The 27287-nt window shown below is 38.2% G+C and overlaps 1 long non-coding RNA gene across 1 annotated transcript; it reads left to right on the top strand.

Annotated features, from left to right (window-relative positions):
• LOC109023841 (uncharacterized) lies at nucleotides 1–24186 on the top strand. The gene is made up of 4 exons (XR_008673060.2): nucleotides 1–115; nucleotides 1102–1222; nucleotides 18491–18627; nucleotides 22928–24186. It is a non-coding gene; the product is annotated as an uncharacterized lncRNA (long non-coding RNA).
• Nucleotides 24187–27287: the final 3101 nt, after the last annotated feature.

Here is a 27287-nt window from a genome sequence, read left to right as displayed (position 1 = left end):
ACTACCTGAGACTGGGTAATTTATGAAGAAAATGGGTTTAATTGACTCAAAGTCCCACAGGCTTTACAGGAAGCATGGCTGGCAGGCCTCAGGAAACTTACAATCATGGTGGAAGGTGAGTGGGAAGCAAGCATGTCTTACCATGGTGGAGCAGGAGAGAGATAGGGAAGGGGGAAGTGCTACACACTTTCAAACAACCAGATATTGTGAGAACTCATTCAACATCATGAGAGTAGCAAGGGGAAAACCAACCCCCATGATCCAATCACCTCCCATCAGGACCCTCTCCCAACACTGGGAATTATGACTCAGCATGAGATTTGGATGGGACACAGAGCAAGACCATATCACCTTCTTTGTCTTTTTTTTTTTTTTTTTAACTGTTAGAGTCTTTTTTGCATTTTCTTTTAGCTCATCAGCTATCATTAGTGTTAGTGTATTTTATGTGTGGCCCAAGACAATTATTTTTCTTTCAATGTTGCCTAGGGAAACCAAAAGATTGGACACTCCTGATTTCATCCATTCACATTCAAGGTTAATGTTGATATGTGAGGTTTTGTCCCTGTCATAATGTTAATTGTTACCTAGTGGCTTTGTAGTGTCAATTGTGTAATTGTTTTATAAGACCTGTGAATTATTTTGTACATTCATTTGTTTTTACAATAGTGAGCATTGACCTTTTGTTTCCAAGTTTTGAACTCCTTAAAACATTTCTTGTAGGACTGGTCTAGTGGTGATGAATTAGTTTAGCATTTGCTTGCCTGGGAAATATTTTATTTCTCTTTCTTTTATAAAGCTTAAATTTAGGAGGATACAAAATTTGTGGTTGACAGTTTTTGTCTTTAGGAAGTCTGAAAATAGGACCCCAATCTATTCTGGCTTGTAAAGGTTCTGCTGAGAAGTTTACTGTTAATCTGAAGGGATTTCCTTTATAGGTGATTAGATGCTTTTTTCTTGATGATTTTAGAAGTTTTTCCTTCATATTTACTTTAGAGGCCCTGATGCCTATATGCCTTGGTGAAGTCCATCTTGCAATGCATTTTCCTAGAGTTCTCTGAGCTTGTATCTGGATGTCTAAATCTGTCTCTCTCTCTTTTTTAGGTTTTGGACTCTTTATCTTGCATTCAAAATTGATGATGAGAAATATGTATGAATGGCAGTAACCTGAAGAGGCATAAATGACAAGGAGTTGATCAACCCTGAGTTTTCTGATTTTCATTATGTAAAGTAGCATAAAAAGTTTTTTTTTTTACTTTTATTTTAAGTTTAGAGGTAAATGTGCAGACTTGTTACATAGATAAACTAAACTTGTGTCATGGGGCTTTGTTGTGCAGATTATTTTATCTCCCAGGTATTAAGCCTAGTGCCCATTATTTATTTTTCCTGATCCTCTCCCTCCTCTCACCCTCCATCATCTAATGGGCCCCAGTGTGTGTTGTTCCCCTCTATTTGTCAATGTGTTCTCATCACTTAGCTCCCAATTATAAGTGAGAACATGTGGTATTTAGTTTTCTGTTCCTGTGTTAGTTTGTTAAGGATAATGGCCTCCAGCTCCATCCACGTCCCTGCAAAGAACATGATCTGAGTTTTTTTATGGTTGCATAGTATTCCGTGGTGTATATGTACATCATGAAGCTGAATTTAGCAGAATACAAAATTTGTGGCTTACAAGTTTTTTTTACACATTTTTTAAAAATCTAATCTATCATTGGTGGGCATTTAGGTTGATTTCATGTCTTTGCTATTGTGAATAGTGTTTCAAAGAATTTTATGTGCATGTGTCTTTATAATAAAATGATTTATAGTCCTTTGGGTATATACCCAGTAATGGGATTGCTGGGTCAAATGGTATTTCTGTCTTTAGGACTTTGAAAAATTACCATACTGTTTTCCACAATGGTTGAACTAATTTACACTCCCATTAACACTCTATAAGCGTTCCTTTTTCTCCACAACCTCTCCAGCATGGATGTCTAAATTTCTACCAAGACTAAGGAAATCTTCCTTAATTATTTACTCAAATAAGTTTTCCAAACTTTTAACTTTCTCTTCATCTCCCTCAGAAATAGCTATGACTTGTGCATTTGGTTGTTTTACATCATTCCATACTCCTCAAAGGCTTTGTTCATTTATGAAATTCTGTTTTCTTTATTATTGTCTGACTGGGCTAATTCAAAAGATCTGTCTTTGAAATTCTTTTTTCTGCTTGGTCTAGTCTATTATCAAAGCTTTCAACTATATTTTGTAATTCAATGAATTCTTCATTTCTAGATGTTCTTTGTGTGTGTTTTTTGTTTTAATGTCTACCTCTTCAGCAACTTTTTCATTGATGTCTTGAATTGTTTTTCTAATTTCTTTGTGTTGGTTTTCAATTTTCTTTTGTATCTCATTGAGCTTATTTAAAATCAATATTTTGAATTATTTATCTGGTATTTCAAAGATTTCCTTTGGATTAGAATCCATTGCTAGAGAGTTAATATGATTCACTGGGGTGTTTTAACATTCTGTTTTTTTCATATTACCAGAATTTTTCCTCTGGTTCCTTCTCATCTAGATAAACTATCTCTCCTTCTCTCTTTCTTTTTTTTGAATTTACTTTCGTTTGGAAAGGAATTTTTTTTCTCCTTGAGGATGTGACTATGCTGTATGCTGTGTATGGTTATTTTACTTTGGTTCTGGATGCTTTCAGTGGCAAGGATTCTATGTGTGTTCCATGGTTATAGATAGCTTTTGTGTGGTGGCTTTCTCAAATGCTGGTTGTAGCTACATACTGGGTGGGTTTGTGAGCAGTCTCACTGCCTCCTTGGGTATCAGGATAGAGGAAGTCTCAGGAATCTTAGCTCATTCCTCACTGTTGTGCGCTTGTGTCAGCAGGTTTTGTATTACACTGTGCAGTTCAATCTCCAGGCCAGTAGGTGGCATTTACAGGTAACAGCTGACTATCTGCAGAAGCAGATGGGCATATACTTGATCTTTGTTTACTGAGAGAAGCTCTCTTTTGCTTCAGCCAATGGGGCTGTTCTGTGGACCACCCACAAAGCTGGGTGGAGCTGGACTGTCAAGCTCAACTTTGACCTCAGATATCCCAACGGTAAACACGAGCACCAGACCTGACTGGGTGGTTGAGGGAGCTCCTGGTGAAATGTGCTGAGGTTTCTGCTGAGGTTTCTACCTCAGCTCCACGGCCTGGCCAGGTGGGAATGCAATTCACCTCCTGTCATGTTTCTGTCCTGGCACTGCAGACATTCGGATCAGACAGACCTCACTATCTCCAAGCTGCAGTGAATCTGAGAGCCATGAAATGTACCTGCTCTGTGACTCTCTACCAATGTGGTTATGGTGTGGAACTTCTTTTCTCAGCCCAAAACGTAAAACTTTGAGGCTCTCCTCTTCTCTGCTTCAGGAATGCTGCTGCTCTGTGTAGAGAGTGGGAAGGGCCCTGCCTTTTGTGCAAGTCTGGGCCTGGTAAGCACACTGCCAATGGGGTACATCCACCCCTAACAGTCCTAGAATGATCATCCACCAGCATGCCTATGTCAGTCTCCTATGCGTGCAGCCATGGCTGTTTCTGCAGTAGTTGTGGGGAGGGTAGAAAAAAGAGGTCTCCCTCCCCACAGCCATGCTCAAGCACTGGGGCCATATGGCCACTGGGGTGGAACGTATTCCTTTCCCACAGAGCTGAGCATGGCAGCTTTGTCTCTGCTGGAAGAGACACAGTCACCTTTACCCCACAAGTGGAAGCTCTCAAGCACAGGAAAGAACGTGCTCTGGTTTCCTTTGTCCCAGGGAAGGGGTACTTCCTTGGTGGGCTGCACTCTCTCTTCCCTTAGGAGCAGCACTCCCTGAGACCTGGGCCATGGGAATTCTGCAGCTTCTCTAGGTCCAGTCAGGCCTGTGTGGCTGTCACAATCCCAGCTGGTGCTGGGGAATGTCTGTGGGAGATCTGGCAATGTGGCGACACAAGGGCTGAGGTTACCTGGGCAGAAAACAGTCTCACAATGGGTGTGAAGCAAATATGGCACCTGCTACCACAGCTTGGGTCCAGGAACAGGGTGAGTGACTGTGTGCAAGTTGGTAGTCTGGTGTAATGTCCTCAAAAAGTTACCAAATCACCACCCATACTAGTGCTTGGGCTCATGAAAGCAGAGGAGACCTCTAAAGTTTGGAAACCAGCAGTCTGCTGCAAGGGTGAAGGGAGCCAAGAACATTTACCTTTTTGATGAAATACCAAGTCCCTCAGGAGGGTTTGATCTCAGCCAGCCTTTTGCTTCTCTCTTTTTCTGTATGGTAGCTTCTTCCTGTGAGTTCTCCAATAGTTCCAGCACCCTCTCTTTAATATTCTATGTGAGTTTTGATTATTCACCTCTACATTCAATTCTTCTTTCTGAGGAGAACTTACATGTGACCTCTCTAGTCAGCCATCTTGAAATTTATAAAACCTGAATTTTAGTTTTTTATATTATGGAAAGGTAATATTTTTATAGAAATGTTTTGATGTGTAGAATAATATTTATAGATGTAAGTAAAGGATATTTAAAAGGATTTTTTTTTCTATGTGACTGTACCCAATTTGTCTGAGAAGGCAGCAGAGGGCAAGTACTTTCCCATCCAGCACATGCTGTGAGATCACCTGTGCAGGATGTTCAAGTGCGGTAGAGAAGGGCTGATTTTATGACATTTATCTCAATATGCACTTTGAGCATAAGAAGGATTGATATTTAAAGAGAGAATTTTCTGTGTACTGGGAGTCTGCCCTCACTCCCAACACCAGAAAAGTGCTGGGTGCTTCACTCTCACTTCAATCTAGTGTAAAGTGCTGCAAGGTAACCAATCAGGAATCTTGATGTGTTCCTGGATTTGGAGGGACACAGTAGTTTACTGTCTGTGTACTATGGAAGATAATCCTGAAATGAAATATTGGCTGAAGCCATGTATGAAGGTGGGGAAAGAGCTAAGGCTGCACTTTCACCATTTGGCATGAAGGGGGTACTTTCCCATGGGCCTGATGTGAAAGCTGGAGCCTCTGAAATGAATTCTGCAAAGGCAAGGGGGCCCTGGAAGTATGAGAATGTGGGGTTGGTTGCAGAGGCAGGAGCTGATGAGGAGTAGCAATTGGTTAGCTAAAGAAGATACATCAGGGACCTCTGAAGAATTCACAATCATATGCTCAAGAAAAAAGTCAGCTTTGGTCACACACCACCAAGAGCATCAACACTGAGCAAATCAAGCAAGTCTTTTCCTGCTTTCTTTTCTTTTGTTTCTCTCCCCTTGCAATCCTGGGGATTTGGGTATAAGGTAGAGAGAAGCTGACAGAGAAACAAGATGTCTGCTTTCTTTGTTTTCCACTGTAAGTTTCCAAAGGAGGCCCAATCTGGAGTAGGGAGAAATAGTCGACTTAAAATGACTTGTGGAGTTTTAACTATTACAAGAACCTGTTTGAATTACTGAAATGAGACAGTTCTTGCAAGTAGAAATGACTATAGAATTTTTAATTGTTCAACAAACAAACAGAGAAAATCTTTTGGGGTCCTTAACATTTCATCCAGGGGCAGAGAAAAAAACCTAGCCACACCCCATAGAGCACGTATTATGGGCTGGCATTGAGATGGAAAGAATTACAATGCTCAATGACTTTATTTTTTAAAGACAGGTTTACCCATGATTGTTGTGTAAATACATTTGCAATCAAATGCTGTTTGCTTACATGTTCAAATGATTGTTTTCTGTGAATTATCAATGTTAAATTAAAAAAACCAGAAAACATTTAGTAAAACCATTTCAAGGTTTATTTATACTATTTTTAAAAAAATTCTGGCTGCAGTTTGAAAAATTGGGGGCATTTCTTGAAGATGAGATTTTAAGAAGTTTTTAAAGAAAAAAAACACAGGAATAAGTGTAGAAACTTAAGGTGGGAGAAGGTAAGTGCAATGCAAGTAGAGAAAATGAATAGGTGGCTTTAAGAAAGAATTGGAAACTGGAGGGATATAGGAGGAATTCGAGAGAAACAAGTGCATGTGTGTATGTCTGTTGCTCATAGTGGTGAGGGTATAAGCATCCTTCTCCCTAAATCTAATCTTTCTCTTAGACTAACAGGTGCCTTGAACTTTAGGAAAAGTAAAATTTGAAAATGTATCTTCGCATTATTTAGTGATCTTTCCTTCCCTTAACATGTCTTTTTTCAGAGCTCATCTCTGTGGTTTGGCATGGCTACAGTTCACTGTCCTATTTTAAAAGACAATCCCAGGTTATTATGAGGAGGGTTAGCTGAGGAGACAGAGCAGGACTGTCTCTCAAATCTTCTTCTGGAAGGCATGAACCGAGCATGTACAAGCAATAAACCTATTTCCACAAGCTTGTCAGTGTATTAAGCCACATACAACATTGATATATTAGTGCTAAATCTCAAATTAGCTACTGGATTTTTAGAACTAGGGGAGGAGAGCCAAACAAAGAAGTTTCTTGTGAATCTATAGCAGCTCCAGGCAGCTGATGAGCTACCAGCCGCTAGTCCTATGAACAGATATTCTGGGCTGTCTATTTATAGTGCCATCTTGTCACATGGGCTGGCATTGTTGTCTGGCATTATTCTTTACTGTCAGGGAGCTTTATTTTGGAATAGCCAACTCCTTTCAGTAGACTAAATGGGTTTTTAAGCAGGCCAGCACTGAATCCTGGACTGTACAGCCAAAAAGGTGTAGAAGTTCTAACTCCTTCATTTTTTACATAGGGAGAAATTGAGGTCCCTAGAGATTAGAACACTCCTTAGTTACAGAGTTAGAAATACACCCCATGCCTCTTGACTCCAAGTCTAGTGCCTTTAGCAAAAACTTAAACTAGGAATTTTGTTTCATTTTGTTTAGATGGGGTGAGTTTTGGATATGAGGGGGCCAAAGATTTTTTTAAAATTCTTAAACCGTATAATTATACAAATTAACATTTTGTAGTGTCTGAGGCTCCTCTATTATTTGCATAAGCAAAGGAAGAAAAAGAGATGTGTATTCTTTCAACATTTGCCACTGATAATGGTAAATATACGTTAACAATGGCATGATCTGAATAACTTCAAGAGAGACTCAACCCTGCTTATTTAGGTGCAGGCTTAACACATGTAGGTGTACTCAGTTGACCAATGGTATCTGTGACCCTGGATAAGGCACTAAGCAGTCCTGAAAATGTTTCCTCTGCTGTTAAAAAAGTTGACCCAGACTTGTTTACATGTAAAATTTTAAAAATTGTAAAATATTTATGAGGATAAAGTATTAAAATTATTTTTTGTAATTGCTACATTGTAATTATAGAAGTGCATCCTCTTCCGTATACACCTGTTACCAGGGCAACTGCATGGATAGTCTATGGAGTTGTACTCCAGGGGTGCAATTAACATAGACTACGGTGCAGGCGGTAGCCTCACTGGCTTTGAACTATGCAAGGGCCCTGCTACCATATGTGATTATATCTTTTTGTTAAAAATAATTTTTTATTTTTTATTTTTGTGTGTATATAGTAGGTGTATGTATTTATGGGGTACATGAGATGTTTTGATACACGTATGCAATGCATAATAATCACGTCATGGAAATGGGGTGTCCATTCCCTCAAGCATTCATCCTTTGTGTTATAAACAATCCAATTATACTCTTTTCATTTTTTTAAATGTACAGTTAAATTATTATTGACTATAGTTGCCCTGTTGTGCTGTCAAATACTAGGCCTTATTTATTCATTCTATTTTTATGTACCCACTAACCATCCCCTCCTCCCTGACACCTCCCAATACCCTTCTCAGCCTCTGGTAACCATTCTTCTACCTTCCGTCTTGCTGGGCTCTCAGTATGTACATTGTGCAGTGCAGGATTGCTCTTCAAAACATGGCCTTGGGTAGCCTTTTCCTGGTAGAATGCCTCTTGGACTTTATAACTTCAAACAACATGCTTAGGTCTTAAATCAATATTTTTGACAACGTTTATAAGAAATTATAAGCACACTTCATTTCATTGCATTCACTTTATTGCACTTTTCAGATAGCATATTTTTTTACAAATTGAAGGTTTGTGGCAACCCTGCGTCAAGCAAGTCTATCGGCACCATATTTCCAACAGCACGTGCTCACTTCATGTCTCTGTGTCACGTTTTCGTAATTCTTACAATATTTTATACTTTTTCATTATTATATATATTATGGTGATTGTGATCAGTGATCTTTGATGTTAATAACATAATTATTTTGGGATGCCACGAACTGCACCCATGTAAGTTGGTGAACTTAATTGATAAATATGCATGTTGTGACTGGTCCACTGACCAGTCATTCCCATATTTCTCTTCTTCTCCTTGGACATCCCTATTTCCCAAGTCACGACAATATTGAAATAGACCAATTAATGACCCTAAATGGCCGCTCAGTGTCCAAGTGAAATGAAGAGTGGCAGCGCTCTCATTTTAAAGCAAAAGCTAGAAATGATGAAGTGTAGTAAGGAAAGCACTTTAAAAGCTGAAATGGACAGAAAGCTAGGCTTCTTATGCCAAACAGCCAAGCTGTGAATGCAAAGAAAAATTTATTGAAGGAAATTAAAAGTGCTACTCCAGTGCACACAAAAAGAAAGAAAGCAAAACAGCTTTATTGTTGATATGGGGAACATTTTAGTGGTCTGGATAGAAAATCAAGTCAGCCTCAACATTCCCTTAAGCCAAAGCCTAATTCAGAGCAAGGCCCTAATTCACTAATTCTCTAAAGGCTGAGAGAGATGAGGAAGCTGAAGAAGAAAGATTTGAAGCTAGCAGAAGTTGTTTCATGAGGTTCAAGGAAAGGAGCCATCTTTGTAATCTAATTGCAAGGTGAAACAGCAAGTACTGTTGGAGAAGCTGCAGCAAGTTATTCAGAAGATCTGGCTAGTTAATTGATGAAGGTGTGTACATTAAACAACAGATTTTCAATGTAGATGAAACAGCCTCCTGTTGGAAGAAGTTGCCATCTAGGACTTTCATAGAGAGAAGTCAATACCTGGCCTCAAAGCTTCAAAAGACCAGCAGACATTCCTGGGGCCTAATGCAGTTAGTGACTTTAAGGTGAAGCCAATGCTTATTTACAACTCAGAAAAACCTAAGGTCCTTAAGAATCATGTGAACTATACTCTGTCTGTGCTCTAGAAATGGAACAACAAAGCCCAGATGATAGCATAGCTATTTACAGAGTGGTTTCCTGAATATTTTAAACCTATTGTTGAGGCCTACTGCTTAGAAAAAAAGATTTTTTTCAAAATATTGCTGCTTATTGACTATTCATCTAGTCCCCCAAGAGTTCTGATGGAGATGTACAAAGAGATAAATTTTTTTTCATGCCTGCTAACACAACATCCACTCCGTAGCCCATGGATTAAGAAGTCATTTTGACTTTCAAGTCTTATTATTTAGGAAATATATTTCACAAGGCTATGCCTGCCATACATGTAATTCCTCTGATCAATCTGGGCAGAGCACATTACAAACCTTCGGAATAGGGTTCACCAGTCTAAATGCCATTAATGACATTCATGATTCATGAGAGGAGGTCAAAATATCAACGTTACCAGGAGTTTGAAATACATTGATTCCAGCTCTCACAGATGACTTTGAGAGGTTCAATACTTCAGTGGAGGGAGTAACTGCATATGTGGTGGAAATAGCAAGAGACCTAGAATTAGAAGTGGAGCCTGAAGATGTGACTGAATTCCCATAATCTCATGATAAAACTTGAACCAGTGAGAAGTTGCTTCTAACGGATGAAGCAAAGAAAGGGGTTTCTTGAGATGGAATCTACTTTTGGTGAAGATGTTGTGAACATTATTGAGATGACAACAAAGGATTTAGAATTTGCATAAATTTAGTTGTAAAGCAGCAGCAGGGTTTGAGAGGATTAACTCCAATTTTGAAAGAAGTTCTACTGTGAGTAAAATGCTGTCACACAGCATCACATGCTACAGAGACATCTTTCATGGACAAGTCAATCAATGTGGCAAACTTCATTGTTGTCTGATTTTAAGAAATTGCCACAGTCACCCTAGACTTCAGCAACCAGCATGCTGATCAGTCAGCAACCATCAAAATCGAAGCAAGACTCTCCAGCAGCAAAAAGATTATAACTTGCTGAAGGCTCTGATGATCGTTAGCATTTTTAGCAATAAAGTATTTTTTAATTAAGGTATATACTTTTTAAAGACACAATGCTATTGTACATTCAATAGACTACAGTACAGCGTAAAGATAACTTTTACATGCACAGATAAACCAACAAATGCTTGTGACCCACTTTACTGTGATATGCATTTCATTGTGGTGGTCTGGCACTGAACCCACAATATCTCCCAGGTATGCCTGTGCATTTATATTCTTAAAATTAAAAAAAAATCCTACTTTTTCCAAAATGGTAAAAATTATTGTGGAAACTTCTCGATTTATATTTCAAATTCAACTATTGGAAATCAAAATCACATGAAGACAAAGTTTGAAAATGCACCAAATGTCAGCAAGGGGAGCTTGAAGGTTTTAAGAGATACGTTTGTATGTTCACGGTCCTAAAAGAGTTATCTCAGTGTCATATTTAGTGCCATGTGCTATTGTGTGCTTGGCTGGTACTAAGCACATTTCCACACTGATTGACATTGCAAATGGAACAAATTCTGCTCTTAATACCTCTGCATGCAGTTTTTTCAAGAGCTCCATGACAACCTTTTAACCCATCTTTTGAAAACCAGCCTGCTTTGCAAGAGCAACAACTTTCACTTTGGCTTGAACTCCCTCTTCAGTCTTTGAAATAGGCCACAAATTACAGGGTTAGTTTCTTACATGTACCCTTCATTTTGGTGTGAAAACTTTTTCCTGTTATTTCTTGCTGAACTCTAGAATTATCCCTCAGTTTAAAATATTTGATTCTATTGGCTGTAGAAACATGCCAAGCTAAACAGCTAAATTCTTAAGCCTCCCTTGCTGGTTTTGGGTAACCGTATGAGAGAATTCCAGCCAATGAGCTATAAATGGAAGTTGTTGGGGAGTCTCTTCAAAGGGGAAGTATGTGCCTATTTGCCCTACCTGTTCTTTCTTCCTTTTGTCTGAAACATGTGTAGGATGGGTGGAGCTTCAGTAGCTATCTTGAGAACACGAGTGTCATGCCCAAGGGATGGTGAAATAGAAAACTAGAAAGAACCTGGATCTCCGAGGACATCGAGGAGTACCACAACAGACCTAGCTTAGCTCCCTTTGGACTTCTTTTATACTGGAGAAAAATTAACCCTGAATATATTCAACATAGTATTTTGGGGGATTTGGAACACAATTTCTATTTTTAAAAAATCTTGTAAGTTCAGGGGACACGTGCAGGATATGCTGGTTTGTCACCTAGGTAAACTTGTGTCATGGGGGCTTGTTGTGCAGATTATTTCACCACCCAGGTATCAAGCCTAGTACCTATTAGTTATTTCTCCTGATCCTCTCCCTCCTCCCAGCTTCCACCCTCTGCTAGGTCCCAGTGTATGTTGTTCCCTTCTATGTGGCTGTGTGTTCTCATCATTTAGCTCCCATTTACAAATGACAGCGTGTGGTATTTGGTTTTCTGTTTCTGTGTTAGTTTCCTAAGGATACAGGCCTACAGCTCCATCCATGTCCCTGTGAAGGACATGATCTCATTCTTTTTTATGGCTGCATAATATTCCATGATGTACCATATATTCTTTATCCAGCCTATCACTGGTGGGCATTTAGGTTGATTCCATGTCCTTGCTATTGTGAATAGTGCTGCAATGAACTTTGTAATATAACAATTACATGCATGTATCTTTATAATAAAACAATTTATATCCCTTTAGGTCTATACCCAGTAATGGGATTGCTGGGTCAAATGATATTTCTGTCTTTAGGTCTTTGAGGAATCTCCACACTGTCTTCAACATTGTTGAACTAATTTACACTCCCACTAACAGTGTATAAGCATGGAACACAATTTCTAAGTGATAAATAGATCTTGCCTATTTTTAGCCAACATTCCCTGAGATCATTCCCCAATCCTAATTTGGAATGATCTTACCTACTCCAGCCAAGCCAGACTCTCCATTGCTTTCAGGGCATTTCTCAGACTCATGTTCTATAAGAAATCTTCTTTTACTCATCTCCTTCTTCTCTCAACAGTCTTTTAATTAAAAATGATTTAAAATTTTTGGTGTTTGAATCAATCTCTCCTACATGTAATATTCTTTTTTTATATGGTCCCCTTTCTGTGTTTCCTGTCCTTCAACATGGAAAGTCATTGGGACTAGACATCTATTGTAGTTCCTTCTGCAACCTCCCATTATGCTGCAGCAATTGGGCCTAGCAAAGTGGTGAGCTCCTCTAAAACTCCATGGTTATTAATTGAATGAACTTTGTCAAATCTAGAGAAACATGGGATGTGAGGGTCTATAATTGAGCAGTTTTTCCTCTTCCTTATTCATATTAATCAGGCTTGGATTGTGGAGCCACCTCATCCTACAACTGGTTTCAACATCCACATTTCTTACAGAAGGAGAAGTGAGGTCTCCTGACCTTTCTGGAGTATTCACTTCAGTCTGTCTCTGGGCTTCTCTCAGAGGTTTTAGGTCACTATTTTTCCTTTTCTCTTCCTTCCTCCCTCCTTCCTTTCCTCTTGTTCTCCTCCTCCTCTCCTTTTTTCTCTCTTTTTCCTCATTCTCATTTGTAAAAAAAAATTTTTACAAACAATTTTTAAAAGCAACATTTGAAAACAAGGGTTCCAAAATCTATGAGAAGACAGTTAAAAACCTGACCCTTTCCTACCTTTTTTCTGCCTGGTAACAAACCCCTTTGCCTGAACTTATTCACCATCTTGTTCTTGTCATTCAAGTGGTTCCTCAGATTCTTCTTTTCCAGGAAGTCTTCTTCAACAGACTGGCAGTGTGAGGCACAGCCTATTCAACAATTGTCTATTCAGTGTATGTGTTGAAATCTGCTATGTGCTTATTGCTCTGAGATGCTGCTAGTGAGTGGGAGCCAAATGTAAAATCAAGTGTGATTTTTGACTTGAAAAAATGTATAATCTGGTGAATTTTGGAATTCACACTCACAGAATTCAGTAAGGGTATTCACCCTGTCATACAGAGGTTTAAGATTAAGTTCATCCTCTCTGTGGCTCCCCCCATTATCTCTGCCTCCTATCCCATGTCAAAGCAGCAATCAGTGAACTCATGAAGTGCCTACTCAATTCCTTCCTTACTAGTCAGCTCACCTTCCACAGTTACTCTTCAATTGCTCATAATGTAACTTCTACACTACTCAATTCAGGCATTTGTAATTCAATTATTTTTTCAAATATTAATACATCAATCAAAGAGCAGGGAATTAGCACTTACTGTTACATAGCTAACATTGGTTTAGATATTTGGGGAGTGCAATAAAGGCTGACTATAGGATATTCTCCTGCTTCCTTTCTTCTTCACTTCTTCTAAGAAGCCTTTGCGGATTCTACCCTATTCCTGGGAGAGTTATTCATTCTATGTTTCCATAGCAGTGATAATGATGATTAATATGGAGATTTAGTAAGTGCCAGACACTGTGATAAGTACTTTTCTTAAGTTTTTTTAATTGAATCCTCCCAACAAACTTAAAAGTATTACTATTATTATTCTAATTATTATAGATAAGGAAACTGAGTTTCAATTAACCAAACTAACCAAGGCTCTGCAACTAGTAAATGTGAGTGGAGAATTCCAACATGGGTAGTCTAGTATGATCATCTCTAATTTAAAGGGACAGAAACTGTCTCAGTCATCTCAGGCTGCCTTAACAAAAAAAAACAGATTATGTGGTTTAAACAACAGAAATTTATCTTCTCACAGTTCTGGAGGCTGGCAATTTCAAGGTCTGATAGAGGGTTGTTTCTGGTGAAGACTCTTTTCCTGGCTTGCAGACAGCTACCTTCTCACAGTATCTTTATATGTAGGAGGGGGAGCAAGCTCTCTAGTCTCTCTTTTTATAAGGGCACTGATCACATCATGGGGCCCTACCATCATGATCTCATTAAATCCCAATTTCCTCTCAATGATCTCATCTCCAAATACCACCATGTTGGGGGTTAGAGCTTCAATATATGAATTTTGGGAGGATACAAACATTCAGCCTGTAATAGAAATAAGCCTTAGGAAGATTAGATAAAATAGCCAAAGTCAGAGTTACTAGGTGGCAGAACAAGGACTGAATCCCAGATTTCTGGAGAGCAATGTTCTTCTATGTTACTCTGAGTCAGGAAGGCAAAGGGGTCAGAAAGAGCAAGGAGGATCCTTGGTACTTCCAAATGTTCTCAACTCTTAAACAGCATTGCAGGTCAGGGCATCTTAACTTCAATAATTATCAAGGTATAGAGATCCCTTTCTGGTTTGCTACATTATATTGGTAATATTTTTACTCACAGAGAGAGAAATAGATCTTTTTCCACCTTATTCAGAGACAATGAGTAATTAACCCACCATAAATGAAAGCCAGGTCTTCAGAAAAGAGCTGTCTCTTGTAATTTTTGAGATTGTATCTTAAATAGGGATTTTATATAATAATCATGTTTTGGTGAGGCTTGTAGATTCTTGTCAATATTTTCAATATTGTATCAGTCAAGATTTCAACAGGAAACAGACGGCACATTAAGACTGGGTAATTTGAACCGAGTTTGATAAAAAGACTATTTACAAGGGTATGGACATGGCTTAAGAAAAGCAACAAGGGATGGCATGTAACCCTGTGTTGATATGGACTCTTAACACTGGGAGGCCTGAAGGGACAAATAAAAGGAAAGGTTAGAACCCGGAGGGGGAGCTGTATGAAGGGCTGTGTGACTGGTGCCAGGGCCCTCACTGGGGCAATGTGGCAACCCATGGCCCAGCATGGTGAGTCTGAGGAATAATCAGCACCCTCACTCTCTTCCCACCTCTGATCACTTGACACTGCTCCTCCAGAGCCAATGGCAAGAGGTTATATTGATGTTATCCAAATGTGACAGTCTCCTGGGCAGACACCAGGGTTGAGAAGTGTGGAGGACAAACTAGAATGATAAAGAAAGGATATCTAGAAAAAAATACCATTTTCAATGAAATGGTGGCCGGGGAAGTTCTCTTGACTGTCATTTAAGTTGTTTTGCCTCTTTCTATTAAACCTTGTAGGTGGTAGACAGTCTACTGATTGGCATGGTTTATTTTAGTATATATAATGAAGAGAAAAAGACATAGCATGAATTTAGATATCTTACTGAAAATGAATTGAGAAATGTCTTATTTAATCATATTGTACTCAACAAGTGAGGTCAGAGTTGTTGTAAATCAACAGTGTAAATTTGAAAACCAAATTTTTGATTGATTGGACTACGGTGATACTTAATATCAAGTTATTGATAAGAAATTCAAAGTGGTTTTTGAGAGAATATTTTGTAGAAATCATTCTGACAGCTGATTGAGGAGACTTCTTCTAGTAAATTGTAGCCTCTATTTCTGCACTCCCAGGAGGCAATAGTCCCTAGAGACAGGGAATAAAAGGTCAAGGTCTAGCTGTACCACTCACTAGGGCACAGCCAGGGATCATCTCAGCTAGGTCTCAGATGAAGAGAATCATATCTCCCTCCGCTGGTTGTGGAGAGACATTTTGCTTAGTGGCTGGCACAGAGTAAGTATTCCATAAATGTTAGATATTCTAGTTTGAGCGAGTTGGAGCATCTGGCCTGCAAAGAGCAGACAATATTTTTCTAAATAAGGAAGTGATATGTTCACTGGAATGTTGGCTTTTTAAAAATGAAAATGAGGTTTCAAAGGGAATATGTGCCTTCTCCAGAAAATGATTAACTATCCAGTCTGTGATACAACACAATTAATTAAATCAAAGTTTGCCTGGAGTGTATGGAAACTGAGACTCAAAAGTGCATTGAGGTATTGAGGCAAGATAGATGTTAAGAACCAAGGAGCAGCAGGGGAGGAGAAGAAGCTGCTCTTTTCTGACCAAGGGAATTTGTTAGAGCTGTGGCAGCCAAGGGATGCCTTGAAAGTCAAATGCAAAGAGGGTATGCATGGCTATCACTCTCTCCCATGACCCAGGAGATAAATTTCCCTTTTTAGCAGCCAGATACTGATATGCTTTCAATAGACTCGTGAAGTAGAGTCATGGTCAAATGGCTCAAACCCTGTGACATAATAAGGTGGCTGCTCAGCATGGAAAAGAGAATTCCGTACCCCGCACACCTTTTTTTTTTTTTCAAATAAATAAAGGGAGATCTTTATTAAAACAACTAATTTCTTTTTCTTTTTTTTTTTTTTTAGGTACCTCCTGATTTCTAAACTTTATTTCCTAGTTCTTTACAAATCATTCTGCAGTAGGGTTCAGATCATAACTGTGCTTACATGCCTTGTATTTCTTTTCTTATATTTTACTTTAAGTTCTGGGATACATCTGAAGAATGTGCAGGTTTGTTATGTGCAGGTATACATGTGCCATGGTGGTCTGCTGCACCTACCAACCTGTCATCTAGGTTTTAAGCCCCACATGCATTAGGTGTTTGTCCTAATGTTCTCCCTCCCCACGCCTCTCACCCCCCGACAGGCCCTGGTGTGTGATGTTGCCCTCTCTGTGCCCATGTTAAAACGACTAATTTCAGTAAGCCTCAAAACTTTAGCCAATAAAAAATAACAATACAATGTAAAATCTTTCATGTACGTAGTATCTCTGTTTAAGTAACTCTTAACTATTCTTAAGAACTAGTCCCAGGAATACTTGTTCTCAGACACAGAGTGGGCTTTTCCCACTCTAATTTCCTCTTTTTATTAGGTCTCAAAGACTCTGGCAGCTTCCTTTTTCTTTGTCCTTTGACCTTCTTATCCCATGTTTGAAAGTAATTGCTTTCTGACTCTTGATAGAAGTCCTCTTCCTACTCACAGCCTCCTCTTTTATTAGTACCACTTCCAAAGCAATCCACCATCATGAAGACACAGGCAGATGTTCTTTCTTTCTGATTACTGAATTCAGATGTAATTCTCTTATAATAAAGTCTTCCCTTATCCTGCCTTTTCCCAAATTAAATTGGTCAATTTACTCTCTATAGAATGAGTTTCATTATTTTCTGTGTCTCATTTCTTTTGTAGAGATTGCTTTTCTGTAAAATGAGGATCTTAAAAAACTTTATGCATTTATATGCTCATCATCACTGGCCATCAGAGAAATGCAAATCAAAACCACTATGAGATATCATCTCACACCAGTTAGAATGGCAATCATTAAAAAGTCAGGAAACAACAGGTGCTGGAGAGGATGTGGAGAAATAGGAACACTTTTACACTGTTGGTGGGACTGTAAACTAGTTCAACCATTGTGGAAGTCGGTGTGGCGATTCCTCAGGGATCTAGAACTAGAAATACCATTTGACCCAGCCATCCCATTACTGGGTATATACCCAAAGGACTATAAATCATGCTGCTATAAAGACACATGCACACGTATGTTTATTGCGGCATTATTCACAATAGCAAAGACTTGGAACCAACCCAAATGTCCAACAATGATAGACTGGATTAAGAAAATGTGGCACATATACACCATGGAATACTATGCAGCCATAAAAAATGATGAGTTCATGTCCTTTGTAGGGACATGGATGAAACTGGAAACCATCATTCTCAGTAAACTATCACAAGAACAAAAAACCAAACAGCGCATATTCTCACTCATAGGTGGGAATTGAACAATGAGATCACATGGACACAGGAAGGGGAATATCACACTCTGGGGACTGTTGTGGGGTGGGGGGAGGGGGGAGGGATAGCATTGGGAGATATACCTAATGCTAGATGATGAGTTAGTGGGTGCAGCACACCAGAATGGCACATGTATACATATGTAACTAACCTGCACAATGTGCACATGTACCCTAAAACTTAAAGTATAATAAAAAAAAATTAAAAAAAAAAAAAAAAAAAAACTTTATGCATTTATAAAACAAAACTAGAACAAGGTTTTCACTGGTTTCAACATCATATACCTTCCGAAGTTGTTCAAAATGAAGCTTTCTTAAGCCTGTACAATGGGGAAAGACACTTTGAAAGGACTTTCCAAATGGAGTAGCACTGAGAAACTGAAGTGTCCACTTCTATACATGTCTGGTGCCAAGTAGGTCAAAGGGCAAATATCTCCCATGAATGGAACACCTGGTTGAGAATATTATATCACTTGTGGTGCATCCTGGGAACTTGAGAGAAACATTTCCTCCTTCTCATGGAGGTAGTGAGATTCTGCCTTTTAAGAGAAGATGCCTGAGAGACAGCAGAATTTATTTGCACTTCTTGCTGAGATGTAGAACTGCTGTCTGGGGACAGTTTGAAGAGAGTCTTAGGGATGTCAAGGGTAGTTTAGTAGTTGGGCTCTACGAAGTGAAATTTCAAGGCTACTTTAGCACATAAATTTGTGGTTCATAGCTTTAAAATAATATTCTTGTTTTTTTCTTTCTTAGTTCAATGGATTGAAGAAAATGTTCACTGAAGGAAGATGATTAATTGATCCAGAGGGCCTGTAGCAACTCTGTTTAACATGCTAGATGAGCCAGTCTTATTCAATGATGACTAAGGATCTAGAGAAAACTGGTGTCAGGTTGGTCTTCTTCTTCCCACCTACTTTCAGTTGGCCTGCAGTTCCTAGGATGTGTATCCTGTATGCTGGTCACCGGAAGATAGGTAAATTTTTGCTTTGTTGCTGGTTCTGGGACAACAGCCATGGTAAGACCACCTATATCAGTTACCTATTACTACCTAATAAGATCCTCCACAACTTAGTGGCTTAAAACAATAACTATTCTTTCTTTCAATTCTGTGAGTGGGCTGGGCTCTGCTGATTCATTTTTCTCTTCCATATGCTATCAGCTGGAATCCTTACATGGCTGCACTCTTCTGGGGTTCGGTAATGAGGCGAGAAGGCTTTACTCACGTTATTTGGTGGTTGGTTCTGGCTGTTGGGTGCCATTTCTCCCCACACGTCATGTGTCTGGTTGACTAGCAGAACTTCTTTACATAGTGACTCAGGACTTCAAACAAGAATGAAAAGAGAAACTGCCTGGTCTCTTAAAGCCTGGGTCCTGAACCAAAGTGGTGTGAATCATTTTTGTCATATTCTATTGGGCAAAACAAATCACACAGCCAACCCACGTGCCAGGGGAGTGGAAGAGAAATAGTCTTGAACTGTGATGGGCATGTGCCTATAAAAATGGGAATATCTCTTGTTGGCTGTCCTTGCAAATCACACACCACACCACCCGTAGTACACAAATGACATCAGAGCTGGTAAGCAATCACAGCACCTCAGATACCAAGGCACAGAGCCAGAGGCACGGGTATACTCACAGTCTTCTGAATTCCATAAGCACAAATATTATCTTTTTGCCTCACAAAGATTGCCACCTCAAGTTTGTAGGTGATTTGATAATCACATATGCAGAGATCTTTTTGACTCATTCTACAGAGTAAGATGTCATAGAGAAAAAGATAGCAGAGGAAATGCACAAATAATAATTTAATGACTCCAGGATTTCTTCAGCTCAAAGTAGCAACCAAAACTTTGGCCACTGATTTCATGGTTAAAGAAATTTGGTCATAGTGGGAAATAGAGGGCTTTGGAAAGTCATACCTGAAGTTTAATCCTGACTCCATGACTGGGAGCTTTGTGATCTTGGCAAATAACCTAATTCTCTTAGTCTAATTTTTCTCTTATATAATAGGGGAATGTCATCACTTCCCTCACAGAGTTGCTAAGGATACAAAGTATCTTGCACACTGCTTCTCACATAGTAAATGCTTAGTAAATATGAACTATTATTATCCTTGGATCATCTTACTAATTTGGCTATCAAAATATTGCCCTTTAGGGTTGTCTAAGGAGCAGGCAGCCTCCCTATACTCACCCACTTTCAGTTTATGGAAGAAATTTTGGAAGAGTATAAGTCTTCCAAGTCCATGGGTACCCAGGTGAATCCTGTTCCTGGCTTGTTGCTAAGTGAAGAAAGTCTGAGTCATTTCCCTTCTTTTTTTTTCCTTCCTTTCTATCACCAAATTTACTATTTCCCAAGTTGAAACTTTAAGAGTTTAGCAACTATATCCGTGGAGGCATGGTTACACATAGAGTATATCCAGTGAAGCTTTTCTTTGTCTCTATTCTACTCTTTTTGGGGAGATAAGCATTAACTAGTAAGATATAAAAAGTAGAGCCATAAACTATTCTGTTAGAAAGGGAAGCTATGCAATTTTTAACACTAAACATACTGAATTTCCTGGGACATGACTGAATTGAGTTGTTTTTCTCTAATATAAGACCATTTTTTGGACCATGTATCAGTTTGTCCAGGTTTTGGGATGTGGAAATATGGACACCATAGACATTGGGATTAGGAAGTGAATTTTCTTACCATGCATTTCTTGTTATGCCTAGGAAATATTTTTTCCTCCTGCCTCAAAGGCAGTTGAGAGCTCTACCTTCTCTTTGTCAATTTTTTTTTTGCTACTAACCACTACTTGATTACCTTTACTTACTGAATCAGCCTCTTGTGTCTCTCAGCTCCGACATCATAAACCATCATGTTATTTTGATATTAAATAGATCTTCCTTTTTAAAGCGGGGGAAGAGATTAAGATGTTAAGTGAAAAGGAGAACCAACCATACTCCCTTCTTAGGATTAGACCAAAATTCTTCTTATGTCATGTTATCTAATTCCAATAGCCAGCAAGCAGCTGGGGAAAATTTATTTGGATATTGTGCATTTTTCCTTTTTTTGGAAGAATAGATTTTGCTCCTCTATTTGATAAAAGACAGAAACTGTACGTCTTGAAAATAAAGGCATTGGCATTTTAAAGTGATCAGGAGTTCTTGCAGAATTCCAAACATGCATCTTCTAGAAAAAGAAACCCTGTAAAGATAGAGATAAAACATAGGTTTTTCATTTGCCCCATACTGTATCCATATGAATGTTTTACTTTTCTGTTTGATCTTTAACTGGTTGGGGAGAGGACCTGTTGTTTTTCTTCCCTATTCCCCAAATCACTTCTCTGCTTTCTCAGTTTCTCATCAGTGTTCATGACACCTCAGACCCGGGCAACTGGATTCTTGCCCAGGGTCCTGCACTTCAGAGGGGTCCATTCTATTCTTCCTCTAGCTTTGCCATTCGTCAAGCGGGGCGGAGTCTGAATAGCAAAAGGGATGCCCCCACCCAGGGTCTGCATCTCTCCCAACTCCACTTTCAGCATGTGAGACCCCAGGAAGCCCTGAGCTTTCAACCCTAGGCCACAGGGTTGGCTGAGGGGCAGCTATTTGAGAGGATGGGTATAGTCATACCTGACTATACCCACAAGTATCCACATGACACCCCTCATATGTAGGACAGTGAGGGAGGGTAGGAAAAACAGAGCATTTGAAAGTGTCTATTTATATTTATATCCTAGGACCTATAAATGTTAGAGGCCTGCCCTGTTTGACAGCTAGTCATAATCTTTTTTTACAGCTGCAGAAATGAAGAAAACTGGGGGACTAGTCTCCAGTTATAGAGAGGCATGGGCCAGTGGCACGACTAGAACTCTGGTTATTGCCATGGCCGGCTGCTCCCCTCACTGGAAAATATTTACCAGCTGTAGAGGGCTAAGCTTTTCCTCAGAAGCTTTGCTTCTCTGGAAAAATAAAGAGAACAATTCTTGCCCCTTACTCTGGAAAAAGGTGCTGTAAAAACTAAAGATATTATATAGTATAATCCTCAGAACACTAATCCTAGAGGTCAGAGAGCAGAGACTTGAATCACAGGTTCTGCTGGCTTGCCCAAATGCCATGTTTAGCATCCAAATTCTCTATGATTGATAGGCCAGTAGTAGCTTAAAGATTATAAGCTTTTGTAAATGGGTGACTAGCTCCTGAAGAAAGCCACAAATTTCACCTGATAATACCCAAGTAAGATAGTTACTGTGAATTTTAGAAATGTTGCCAGAAATAAATTGAAGAGTTTTATGTCTTGAAATTTGGTGCTGTAATTTCTTTTCAGCTGTCACTGCTAAATCCCCCGTTAACTGAAACACCTTCCAAAGTTCTCTTTAGGTTAACTCGGTATTCTAGGCAATCTATAACTGCCATCTTCTTGCTCCTGAATCACATTTCAGAGAAGACTTCACACAAAAAAGATGATGATGTTAGGTGATCTTCAGTTAATAGTCCCTTTAAATTTATTATCTTCTTGGTATCTCAGTTTGCTGGTTTCTTGAAGATTTTCTATTTAAAGAATGAGCAAATAATCTAGAATAGCGAAGACATATGCTCTGTGAAATATAGTCTTTGCTTCATCTAAATAGAAATAGCCATGCATTCTGTTCTATGTCTCACTCCCTTGACAAAGTTGGACTAATAAAAATTCAGTTCCAGAGACTATGTATATATCCTGTGCATGTGTAGGCAATTAAGCAAATATTTGCCCCAGAAATTATTTATTTTGGAAATCTATACTTACTTAAATGAGCAGATCATAGAAACTAGATTCAATAATCTCAATTCCACTGGCTTTGTGATCTTAGATCACTTGACCTTAGCTGCCTTCAGTTTCTTCATATATAAAATAGTGACTGATAGTCCCTGTCCTATAGTTTTTAAAAAATATCAGATGAGATTCTGTATGTTAAATGCTTATTATAATACCAGGCACAAAGTAAGCCCTCAGTAATTCATAGTTATTTGCTTCAGTAAACAAATCTTTGACACAGAGTGCATTGCTGAAAAATAAGAAGGCTTCTTGGTGACCACAAGGTTAGGGACTACTGGATTCAGTAACATCAAGTATGTCCTTTGATTCATATGTACATATTTAGGTGCTTAAAGTGGAAAAATTCATAAATCATTATAATTCTCACTGATTCTTTCTGCCTATTTCCAGATGACTTCTTGGCAGTCATTTGAAGACTAAAGTAGCTTTGAAGGTGAAGATTCTTTGTGTTCATTCTCATCCTGATGTAAAAATACTACCTGAGATTGGATAATTTATAAACAAAAGAGGTTTAATTGATGCACAGTTCCTCATGCCTGGGGAGGCCGCAGGAAACTTACAATCATGGTGGAAGGCAAAAGGGAAGAAGGCACCTTCTTCACAAGGTGGCAGGAGAGACAGTGAGGAAATGCCATACTTTAAAACTATCAGCTCTCATGAGACTTCACTCATGATCACGAGAACAGCATGGGGGAACCTTCTCCCATGATTCAACCACCTCCCACCAGCTCCCTCCTCGACACACGGGGATTACAATTTGAGATGAGATTTGGGTGGGTACACAGAGACAAACCATATCTATCAATTCTGGATGTTTAATACCAGTATTATTAGAGGAGGATCTAGTCCCCTTCAGGACATAAGGATCTATGATCCTCTGTCAGAACATATTAGACCCTTTCCTTTGGCTATAACCAAAAGATTATAAACATACATCCAGGAATAAAAATAATATATTAAAATTTTGTGTGTGTGTGTGCGAATGCAAATTTTTTGTGCCAAATCTAAAGACTCTTTACCTAGTCCTAAGGTGTCTTGAAGATCTTCTGCAGGTTTTTTTCTAGAAATTTTATAGTTTTATGTTTTACATTTAAGTCTGTGATTCATTTTGAGTTAATTTTTTTTGTATAAGATGTGAAGCTTAAGTTAAGGTTCACGTTTTTGCCCATGGTTGTTCAATTGCTCTAATAGCATTTATTGAAAAGGTTAATGATTTATTTGTACTTCTGCCAAAATTAATTGATCATACTCATGTGGCCATACTTCTGCTTTCTCTGTTTTATACCACTTAGCTTTGTCTATCTTGCTATCAATACCACACTGTCTTGATTACTGTAGCTATGTATTACTGTAGCTATATAGTAAACTTTAATAAAAGGAAGATGAACTTTCTTCTTCTTTTTTCAAAATCGTTTTGGCTGTTTAAGGTCTTTTTCTTTTGGTATACATTTTAGAGTAAAAGTACATACTTCTATGAAATACCTTACTAAGCTTCTGATAGGAAATACGATAACACTGTCGAACAGTTTAGGGAAGACTGGTATCTTTACTAAATCTTCTAACCCATAAACATGATATTTAGGTCTTCTTGTCTTTCACCCACATTTTGTAATTTTCAACATGTAGATTCTATACAATTTTGTTGAGATTGTGTCATCTGTGAATAAAGACTGTTTTATTTCTTTTCCAATTTGTATGCCTTTTATTTTTTCGTGTGCTTGTTATAATGACTAGAACTTCCAGTAATACGTTGAATAATAGTCCTGAAAACAGATTTCCTTGCCTTGTTCCTGATCTTAGAGTGAAAGCATTTAGCCTTTCACCATTATGTATTACATAGATATTGTTTCTTTTTTTGTGTGTGTAATTTCTTGTTATGAGATTAAGGAAGTTCCCTTCTATTCCTAGTGTATTGAAAGTTTTTATAATGAATGGGTGTTGAATTTTGTCAAATGCTTTTTCTGTCAATTGATATAATCATATGACTTTTTTGTTTAGTTTGTTAATATTATGGATGATAATGATAGATTTTTGAATATCAAACTGTCCTTATATACCTAGAATAAATTCCACTTGGTCATGGTATACTAATATTTTTATACACTGATGGATTCAATTTGCTAACATTTTATTGAGGATTTCTGCCCTGCTTTTAAGTCACTTTTGTTTACCTCTTTTTCTGTGTAGCTTAAAGTTTGGCAAGTGCCTGAAAGAGGAATTCTTCATGCAGAGCTCAGGTTAGATTAGTTATCTGCTTGTAACTATGATCACTTTATCTGAAGAATCACACAAGTAAGTAACTGTGACAGTTTCCCAAAGGCATGCAAAATGAAAATGATGTAATTGGAAAGATAAAGTGTTACTTATAGAAAGGTCAACCTATAGATTTTCCTATTCATTTATAGGCAGGGTTTTAAGATTCAAATTTGAATACATGTTACATGTGAGACCATGATATGACTATGAATGATAATCCATAAAGCTTGGGTGTACATGAATTTATTATAAGGATGATTTGATGCAAAGAGCCATTCTAAGAGCACCAAGTGTGAATCTTTTAAAATAATTTTTCTTTATCGTGCAGCAGATGGAACTTTCCATGGCCATTGGAATAAGGATATGTCACACATGTGTTTCTTCGCACAAATAAAGTCCTGTAAATACAAGGCCCGATTGAAACTTTAGAGACAGATTCATTATTTCTTTGGGGTATCTTGAGAGGAGAGTGCTACAGGAGACTCTCGATCTGAGCCATGTCACAAGAGTAAGGAGTTGATGGAGTCTTTGCAGGCACTTTAAAGTGAAGGAGACAAGGCCTAGGAAAAAAAGGCCACATCTTTATGATCTTCACTTTACTGGGCTGGCTTTGCCCTCATTGCTTGCAATTCTAGGTCACAGGATTTAATGAGCCTCTATATATGAATAGGAATCCATTTATGCAAACAAAACATCTCTTTGGAGGCTGGATGATTTACTAGGCAATTATCTAAATTAGCTCAGGAAAATATAGGTTTTTGGGTGAATTGCTGGTCATTAAAAGAATTCTATTACTGATTTAGAATTCATGGGAACATTTTGTCTTTAGGAGATCTGATAAAAAAGAAACGATGTTTTTGCTTTTGATGCAGCTGGACCTGTAACCACACAAAGATGTAGACTTTTCAATGATAGATATTTCATTGATTTGAGTAATATCGTCCTTTTAAAAACACTGCATCATTCCTAAGTAGAACAGGAAAAAATAGGTTTGGCTATACTCCATTTTTCAGGATAATTTTCATCAAAGAAGATTGATTTCAGATGAATTTGAAAGCTCTTTTCAAAGTGCTCTCAGCATATTCTCTTTAATGTTCATGGAAACAATATTTGGACTATGTCTGACACTTTTGTACACTATTTACAATGCTTCTACCATTAAAAAAATGTGCTCCAGGCTTATGTTCTTGAGATTCAATATGTGTATTACATTTTTAGTAGAAAGAGCAGATTTTCTTTCGTATTTAATGACTATCAAAAGAAGACAATCCAGAGACAAAACAACAATAAAAAACAACAATCGATTAACTTAGGTTTTCCCATGGTGAGTCAATGCTTTAATTTCTATTTATGTTCCTCTACCTACCAACTTCTCCTCTAGATTCCAAATGATAAAGTAAAAGCTTTTGATTTACTGGTGATGAAAATTAAGATCACTCAAGAGGGCCTCATTTTCATAGGAGCACTTGAGTTTTCTGTAGATTTAGGTCTCTTCATAAATTTTTAGTGACGTTATTCCTGCTACCTTACAATGAAGTGAGCATTCTTACCAATAAGACTTTCTACTTGTTTCTAGGTTGAGTAGTCCGTTGGAGACTTGCATTTATAAAGAGACTTCCACAAAGAGACTCTTATCAAAGCATTCACCTTCCTTTTCTAAGGAGCCAAAGATGAGTGCTTCTATTCATTTTTAAAGGTCTTGAGGTGTTTGATAACAGATGTTCTGTCTTCAACTGCAAGTACAGTTTTCTGTGGAATACCGATTGATACTTTTATTCCAATATCAAGGGCTGTCACCACACATATTTATTTGCAGCTATTGCTATTTTCACTTATTATTTTAAGTACAAAGGAACACATAAGAACCTTGCAGGCTCATGTACTATATTCAGAATGATACGGGTACCTTGGATAAATATGCTCCCATCCATCCATACAATAGAAATTAGGTGATGCTAATCATTCACCCTTCTCCTTTTCTGGTTTCCCTTCAAATGAGAGATATAAACAGAAATGTAATTACAGATTTAAAAATAGAATTAGATTTATTTATGAACTAGGCAACTTTCCTCAAAGTGAGAAGTTTTCTGGTAAAGCTGAATTGTAGAATAAAGTGATTTATTGTCTTACCTCTAAGACAGAGTTCAGTTTTCATACCCAACAGTTATCTTGATAGCTGAAAGGACAAATGAGGCCTGTTTAAAAAAAATCTAATTATTTTTAGAACCAGAAGCAACCCACCTTTTCAAAAAAGTGCTGTGATCCTCTGTGTAGGTTAATTTGGCTATGACTAGCCAAGACTATGGCTCAGACTATGTTAGACTTTCTTTGGTCTCACCAGTTAGGCAATCCCAGAGGAGTGAAGAAAAGATGGGGGACCAGAAACATTAATCCTACTTCGCTTCTCTTCACCTATGGATGAAAAGGAGATCACTTCCCTTCAGTGAAATCAGGAGGAGTATAGTGGCCATAAAATGTGCCCCTTGGGTTTCCC

The sequence above is a fragment of the Gorilla gorilla genome, chromosome 19, assembly GCF_029281585.2.
Source record: "Gorilla gorilla gorilla isolate KB3781 chromosome 19, NHGRI_mGorGor1-v2.1_pri, whole genome shotgun sequence".
Taxonomy (NCBI): domain Eukaryota; kingdom Metazoa; phylum Chordata; class Mammalia; order Primates; family Hominidae; genus Gorilla; species Gorilla gorilla.
Note: the sequence above shows the minus strand (reverse complement) of the source record. Positions and strands in the feature narration are given on the sequence as shown.